The sequence below is a fragment of the Sturnira hondurensis genome, unplaced genomic scaffold (genome assembly GCF_014824575.4).
Source record: "Sturnira hondurensis isolate 20B ecotype Veracruz unplaced genomic scaffold, ASM1482457v3 Scaffold0004152, whole genome shotgun sequence".
NCBI lineage: Eukaryota > Metazoa > Chordata > Mammalia > Chiroptera > Phyllostomidae > Sturnira > Sturnira hondurensis.
In genome coordinates, this window is record NW_028076783.1 from 3,123,349 (window position 1) to 3,129,317 (window position 5,969).

Consider the following 5,969-nt stretch of genomic DNA (forward strand, 5'->3'; position numbering starts at 1 on the left):
AATACAAAAATTTTCCTACTGTCCATCCCTGGGACCCCCAAAATATATATTATCAATATCACAAAATACCAATAGTTAGTGAGCTCTTACTAAGTGCCAAGCTCTGTCCTATTTTATATAAATTTTCTTGTTAATCCTCATATTCATCCTATAAAGCAGGAACTTTTATTAGTTCCACATTACAGGTGAGGAAATTGAAGCTTTAGAAAAGGAAGGAACTTACCAAGCAATATAACAATCAGTCCAGAACCCTGGCTGGTGTAGCTCAGTGGATTGAGCGCAAGCCTACGAACCACGCGATCACGGTTTCATTCCCAGTAAGGGCACAATACCTGGGTTGCAGGCCAGTTCCCGGCAGGGGACTCACGAGAGGCAACCATACATTGATATTTCTCTTCTCTCCTTCCCTTCCTCTCTAAAGATAAATAAATAAAATCTTAAAAAATAATAATCGGACCAGGATTTGAACTAAACTCTCTCTAACCCCAAAAGCCCACCAGAGTTCTTCTGTACTTTACTTTCTAGCTAAGCTGTGTGACATTGGGCAAGTAGACACCCCTCTCTGGGCTTTAGTACCCTTACCTGCAACAACCAAATCTCCCCCAGGTTTCCAAGGGCAGTTCCTGCTGTGAGGCTGCTGCTTTAGTCTTACTTAGTCCTACCCCTCTGGCCAGCTGATCTTCCTGTGAACCCACTGCAGAAACACCTGCTTCCTCCCTACCCCTCCCCAAGAGCAGCCAGGGGCCCTATAGGGTGTGTTTATGAAAGAGCCAAATCAATAGGACGTCAAACACGTTTCCCACATTTCTGATATCGGGCTCCGACAGCCTCATCAGAGGCAGTCATCAATTTTATCTGCATTTATGCTTCAAGGAGCGCCTAAATGACCCACGGGGAAATTCCAGCTCCACCATCAACACACACATCTTCACAGCACTTGGTGGGGAGGGAAACCCTTGCATTTCTAATTTGTTTCTTATCAGCAGTGTGATTCTGGAACTGAGCGAGAACACCAAGTTTGCAATGTCTTTCACTTGACTTAAATGAATAGTTCATATTCCAGTTCTCGAGAGCAGGTTGATGGGAGAGCCTTCCGCATTTCCTGATCCCCGCCCCCCGTGTTGTTCCTCTAGGTCACATTATGTGCTGGGTTCTGGACGTCAAGGCAGGATGGAAGCAAGCAAGGGAAGGGGTGGGGAATGACGGGGTCAGAAGGTGACCCCAGCCAGTGAAAAGACAAAGAACAGCACTAAGTGCACACTGGAGCCAAAATAATCCCCAGATCCTGCAGTGAGTCACTTTTATTGGAAACCACGGGTTCCGGGCGTGTTCACTCATAATGCTCTCAGCAGTCATGTGGAGCAGCTGTGTGGTAGGCCCCTCTGCAGGGGCGAAAAAACAAGGCTCAGCTGGTCAATGAGATTCAGGACCAAGTGTGGCTGATTCCAAAGCCCCCTTGCTCCCCAACTCAGGGGCCCCGGGATCACAGAGAACAAAACAGTCACCTCCCTCGAATTTACGTTACTATCAGTGTCACAGCTGCCAACTTCCAAGAGAATGTACTCTTTTTATTTATTTATTTTGTTCATGGAGGAGGAGACAAGATTTTACTCCAACAAAGCCAGTAACAAAGATTACCTTAGATCTGAGTCTTGGGCAGAATCAGTGCTGGAGAAGGATGCAGGAGCAAGGAGAGAAAGTGGCCCTCTTCACCCCAGGTCCCCCTGCCTCTTGCTCCTGCTGCGAAGTCAGAGTCAGGAGGTGAATGATCTCCGAGGTCTCCTAAAGCTGCAAAACCTCCCTCTCACTCCCCCATCAACCCCCTCACCGTCACTTAAGTCATGTAGACCTCGATTCCACTCCCAGCTCTACAAGCCTCCCTCATCTGTAAGGTGAGGGTGGTATTCATACCTCCTTCATAAACACTCTGAATCCCAACACATCTCACTCCCTCCACTCTAGGGTCCCACTCAAGCCCAAATCCCTGGGGATTAGGGGATTTATTAGCAATAACACCCTAATCTCCCTTCCTCCACTCATGCTCCCACTAGCCACACCCAATACCCAGGAGGCACAGCGGCCATATAAAATGCAAAATACTCATAAGTCTGGTAACTGTCTTGCTCAAAATGCTTCAGTAGCCTCTCATCTTTATGACAGTTTAAAAATCTCTTTGTTGTGGTCTTCAAGGCCCTCCCTGGCCTGCTTCCCTACACCCTCCCTTTTGATCCTTCCACACCAACCACATGGGCCTTCTATTTCCTGAAATGTTTCACAGTGAGGATGGTAGATGCCATTGAATGAGCGTGTGTACTGTGTGGTCGTCGCATTCAAAATGACTGAGCAAGTAGAGCAACAAATTCGTACCAAATTTTGCACTGAGTTTGAACATTCCTCCATGGAAACTATTTGGATGATTCAGAAGGCCTCAGCTATGGACAACTGGTGATTGGCAGCTTCATCACAACAACATGCCTGCTCATATGTCACATCTCATGCAGAGTTTTTTGGTGAAACATCAGATCACCCAGGTGGCTCAGCTCCCTACAGCCCAGATTTGGTGCCCTGTGACTTCTGGCTTTTCCCCAAACTAAAAGCACCGTTGAAAGGGAAGAGATTTCATGATGAGATTCAGGGAAATATGAAGGAACAGTTGATGGCAATAGGGAGAACTGTATGAGGTCCCAAGGCGCCTACCTTGAAGGGGACTGAGGTGTCATTGTCTTATGTATGATGTTTCTTGTATCTTCACCAATAAATGTCTCTATTTTTCATATTACCTGGCTGGATATCTTCTGGACAGGCCTCATATGTCATATAGATGGTGCTTAATAAATACTAGTAGCATGAATGAATGAATGAATGAGACCATGTAAGTTTTGGCCAAGACTATTCATTGTTCTCCATATTCACCATCCCCTCCTTCCTTTCAGCAATTAAAAGCCCAGGGTGTAGTTGGACACATTACTACCTACCTGAAGGCTAAGTTTTCCAGACTCTCTTATAGCTACATGTGCCAATCTGACTAGGTTTGGGCCAACTAAGGTTGCCAGATAAGACACAGAATGCCAAGTTTACAGAATGTCAGATACACAACCAATTTTTAGTATAGTATACCCCAAATTAAAATTCCTTTCATAGTTTTAGTATAAGTATGCCCCATTCAGAAAAAAAATTATTGGATTTTTTTAAATGCTCAAAGTGAAGTTGAACAGAGAAACCAGTAAGATTTTAGGTTCTCCCAACATTGGTTCCCAGCTCCCTGGAGACACTCTGGAGTTCCATAAGTCACAGCGTTGAGCTCTTGAAATAATCTCATGTCTGGAAACTCAGGGAGAAGAGGAGGAACCCAGAGACCCTCCCTGCACAGGGGCTGCCACTGGTCAGCGGCAGGGCAGGGAGAAGTCCCCACAGCCTCTGCGGAAAGTCCTTCCTCCACGCCCACCACGGCTGCTGCCTGGAGCCCACCTGCCCACACCTTCACACGGCTGGCCCTTGCCCTTCTTGGGGTCTCTGCTCCAATGCCATCTCTTCAGAGGGGTCTTCCATGACCACTCCATCTAAAAGAGAAGCCCCATCACCCTCCATCCCCTGGGTGGCATTGTTTTTCTCTATGGCGACTGCCACGTCGTACTTGTTGTTACGTGTCTACTGGCTCATGTTCTGCCTTCCCACATGAAAGGTCAGCTCCAGGACAGGGAATTGTGTCTCTTGTTCGCTGCTGGACCACCAGCATCTCAAACGGTGCCCAGCAACGAATAGGTTCTGGATAAATATTTTTTAATAAATGAATAAAAGCTAGATATAGACATGAAAATAGAATAGATATGAATATACAGATAGATATATTGGTGTCACCAACAAGTCAGACAGGCTTTAGCAATGACTTCCTTCCACAGTGACAAGTGACAGGACTTCTATGTGCATTATGAGGCTGATGTTTTGCTAGAGAAAAAGCTTTTTAGCACAAAGCTTGACTCCCAGGTGAGATGGAAACCTATGCCAGGTAAGTGTAATGCTTCTACAGAATGTCAGGACTAAAGGGATCTGAAGTCCAAGCCCCTGCTGAGAAAACAGAGCCCAGGGAGGTGACGGGGGTCATGTTTCAGCAGCAACTGATGTCTGCAAAGCACTTGTTGCTGTAGGAAACACCTTTTGTTCCCATCCTTTTCTCTTATCTGATCCTCACAATTTCACTGGACAAGTGGTGGTAATACTGACAGCATTATAATTATATTGAAATGTAATCTATTAGCCTCCTGAACTATGCACTTAAAAGTGGTTAAGCTCTGGCTGGTGTGGCTCAGTGGATTGTGCACTGACCTGCAAACCAAAAGGTTTCTGGTTCGATTCCCAGTCAGGGCACAGGCTTGGGTTATGGGTCAGGTCACTAGGTGGGGGCATGCGAGAGGCAACTGACTCATGATTCTTTGGCACATTAATGCTTCTCTCCCTTTCTTTGTCCCTCCCTTCTTCTCTCTATAAATAAATAAAATCTTTTTAAAAAACAGTTAGGATGGTAACTTTTATGTGCATTTTATCACAATTAAAAATAAAAATTTCATACACACAAAACCTGTGACTATTTCCATATTTAACAGCCACTACTCTATTTTACACAAAATAATAAAATAAACCAAAATAAAGCTCAGAAAAGCTGTCACTCACGGAGAAGCTGGCCTCAACGTCGGGACCTGCTCTGGGCCTGCTCCCCGGGGAGAGGGCACCTCCACCCCACAGGCCTGCCAACAGCCAAGTCTAGCTACAGGATGAGTGCCCTGAGTTTTCCAGGGAGTCCCCCAATAAGCTTAATCCAGCACAGCTGCTCCAGCAGCCTGGCTGCAGAGACCTGCCTCTTCCTTGACACCGTGCCGAGGGGTGGCTACTCCAACCAGGCGACGGCGCAGTACAGACCATGTGTCATTTACACTCACTTTTGTGATAATTAATTTGCTTGGGGATCAAGGGTGTTCAGTGGTTAGATTAGCATACAAAGAAAAATTAAACATCCATGTGTCCTTTATCTCTTCGTTTCTCGACAGGTAAGTCCTATCAGTGACCACAAGACACTCTCATGGCGCCTCTGCCCGCCATCTTCCCATGCCGCCATAATGGTGCGCATGGATGTCCTGGCTGACGCCCTCAAGAGTATCAACAATGCTGAAGAGAGAGGCCAACGCCAGGTTCTCATCAGCCCGTGCTCCAGAGTCGTTGTCCGGTTTCTAACTGTGATGACGAAGCACGGCTGCACTGGAGAATTTGAAAGTATCGATGACCACAGAGCTGGGAAAATCACTGTGATCCTCACAGGCAGGTGGAACAAGCGTGGAGTGATCAGCCCCAGATTTGATGTGCAACTCAAAGATCTAGAAAAACAGTGGAACAACCAGGGTCCATCTCGTCAGTTTGGTTTCTGACAACCTCAGCCGGCATCATGGACCACGAGGAAGCAAGACAGAAACACACAGGGGGGACAATCCTGGGATTCTTTTTCTAGGGATGTAATACATATGTGCAAACAAAATGCCTCGATGGGGAAAAAAAAGGTATTCTTATTGACAGTGTTTATCTATTCAACTTGCTTCCAAATTACACTTGAGACACAAGAACACACCACAGTATTTTTGTACAGAAGTGGTGACCACAAGGGGCCGGATATTAAAGAAAAGCTTTCTGGCTTGAGATTCCAGTATAGCAACAACTCGGTACAATGTGACATGAAGAATCTGGCCCAAACGGGTCAGAGCTCAGTAAAGCCCTCTGGGAAAAACACATCTGGGTTCCCGAGTCCCGGTTTAATAGTAACACTCTGCTGGGGATGCAGAAGGGTGTGGCCTCATGCACCAGCTTTGCGCTAATGCCCAAAGCACTGTTCTGAGAAAGAGCCAGAGGCCTGATTAGAGGAGTTCCAGGTCAAAGCATGGAGCAAATTACAATTTCATTTTCTTGTCCTCCACCAGCTTCCCCAC

General features: G+C 46.4%; 1 pseudogene; it reads left to right on the forward strand.

Annotated features, from left to right (window-relative positions):
- Nucleotides 1–5,093: 5,093 nt before the first annotated feature.
- LOC118986210 (40S ribosomal protein S15a-like) lies at nucleotides 5,094–5,545 on the forward strand (annotated as a pseudogene).
- The last annotated feature ends 424 nt before the right edge of the window (nucleotides 5,546–5,969 follow it).